Raw genomic sequence first — 2458 nt, 5'->3', positions numbered from 1 at the left:
CAGCCTAGGAGATCTCAAAGAGAGAGAAAACCAGTGTATGGAGAAGATAGTGATTTTGTAGTATACCTGCAAGAAACTGATATCCTAAGTGAAGATAATGATCCTTTAAGCTTCAAGCAAGCTGTTGAGGGTCATGAAGTTGAAGAATGGCAGAAGGCCATGAAGGCTGAGATCGAGTCAATGAAGCAAAATTCAGTATGGGAACTAGTCAGACCAAACCTAAACCAAAAACCAATAGGCTGCAAGTGGGTGTTTAAGACAAAGAGAGATGCAAATGGTAATATAGAAAGGCATAAAGCCAGGCTAGTAGCTAAGGGTTTTACACAAAAAGAAGGCATAGACTATACAGAAACATTCTCTCCAGTTTCAACTAAAGACTCATTTAGGATTATAATGGCTCTAGTAGCTCATTATAATATGGAGCTGCATCAAATGGATGTGAAAACAGCTTTTTTGAATGGAGAATTAGATGAGGTCATATATATGAAACAACCTGAAGGTTTTGTGAAAATAGGAAAAGAAGATCATGTATGCAAACTGAAAAGATCAATTTATGGACTTAAGCAGGCTTCTAGACAATGGTATAAGAAGTTTGATTCAGTGATTTCATCTTTTGGCTTTTCAGAAAATATTGTAGATGAATGTGTGTACATTAAGACAGTTGGGAAAAATTTTATTTTTCTTATACTGTATGTAGATGATATTCTTTTAGCTAGCACTGACATTAAATTGCTTAAAGATACCAAAGCTTTTCTGTCTAAAAATTTCGACATGAAAGATTTGGGTGAGGCATCCTATGTTTTAGGAATTGAGATTAAGAGAGACAGGGCACAAGGCTTATTAGGCTTATCTCAACACAATTACATCACAAAAGTGTTAAAGAGATTTGGAATGGAGTCTTGTGCATCAGGTGATGCTCCTATGACTAAAGGTGACAAACTGTCTAAAAACCAAAATTCTAAAAATGGGGGGAAGATGTCTGATATGGAAAGCAAGCCTTATGCTAGGTTAATTGGTAGCCTAATGTATGCACAGGTCTGCACTAGACCTGATTTAGCATTTGCAGTTGGAATTTTATCTAGGTTTCAGTCTAATCCTAGTCATGAGCACTGGGTTGCAGGAAAGAAAGTACTTAGATATCTGCAGAAAATAAAATCTCACATGTTGGTTTACAAACAAGTTAAGAAGCTTGAACTTGTTGGCTATACTGATTCAGATTTTGCAGGCCATTATCCGGATTCTAAAAAGTCCACATCAGGTTATATCTTCATGCTTGCAGGAGGGGCTGTTGCATGGAAAACCATGAAACAGTCATTGATTTCAACCTCCACTATGCAGGCTGAGTTCATAGCCATTTATGAAGGAGTCTGTGAAGGCTTGTGGATCAAAAATTTTCTATTGCATACTAAAGTATTAAATTCAATTGTTTCAGATGCATTGAAAATATTTTGTGATAATGAGGCTGCAGTATTTTTTGGTAAAAACAGTAAAAGGTCCAACAACTCTAAACACATAGACTTAAAATTCTATAGTGTTAGAGAAAGAGTGAAGCATGGTGAGATAAATGTTTTGAATATTGACACTGAATCACAACTTGCAGATCCTTTTACTAAAGCATTATCAGTTACAAGTTTTCAGAAGCATACCAAGAACATGGGAATTCTATCTGATTTGGAGGCTTGAGTTCAGTGGGAGCCAATTTAATTTTTAGAATTTATTTTGTATAATAGGATTCTTGTTTCAGCCATTATCGATTTTAGTTTTTGCTTGTAATCTTTGATACTGCAGTTTTTTGAATAAAATGAGGTATTTCATATGTGTTCTTTTGGTTTTAGCATTATTTTAATTTCTAAAGTCTTGCAAATTACATTTTTTGAACTTTAAAATATCAATGTGTGTTATCAAGTGAACTTTTCTGCATTGAGGAATTTTGCAGGTTCAGTTTCAGTTTTCAGTTAAGCAAATACCAGTTCACTAGTGTTTCAGTTTTTGCTGTCAAGATTTTGAATTGTCAAAATCATTCTGTTGGACTGTGAGCATTGGATTTTGCAGGTAGATATACTTATCCAAATTTCTGCTCTTATTATCACTTTGAGCTTATGTGATTGCAGTATTTGATGTTAGTGATCTTTAATCAGTCTGGTTATTTAATCAAAATTGGTTTGAGGTTCTGCATTATTTTCTGCAAATTGACCAAGCTGAATGAGCTATGAGTTTTTGTGTATTTCAGTGCACACTTCAGTTTGTTGTCTATATGGGGTTATTGGTTCAGTTGTGTTGTGTACAGACAATGTTAGTCCAAGTGGGAGAATGTTAGAATATGTGGACTTAACATTATCTAAATCACATTGAGATAAAACCAGTTGATTTAATCCTATGTAAATAACAAGAAGTACATGAATATAACTCTAATTCCAGTTATCTACGTGGGTGTATATCTCCTAGTAGAAGTAGGGAA

The sequence above is a fragment of the Rosa rugosa genome, chromosome 5 (assembly GCF_958449725.1).
Source record: "Rosa rugosa chromosome 5, drRosRugo1.1, whole genome shotgun sequence".
Classification (NCBI taxonomy): domain Eukaryota; kingdom Viridiplantae; phylum Streptophyta; class Magnoliopsida; order Rosales; family Rosaceae; genus Rosa; species Rosa rugosa.
Note: the sequence above shows the minus strand (reverse complement) of the source record.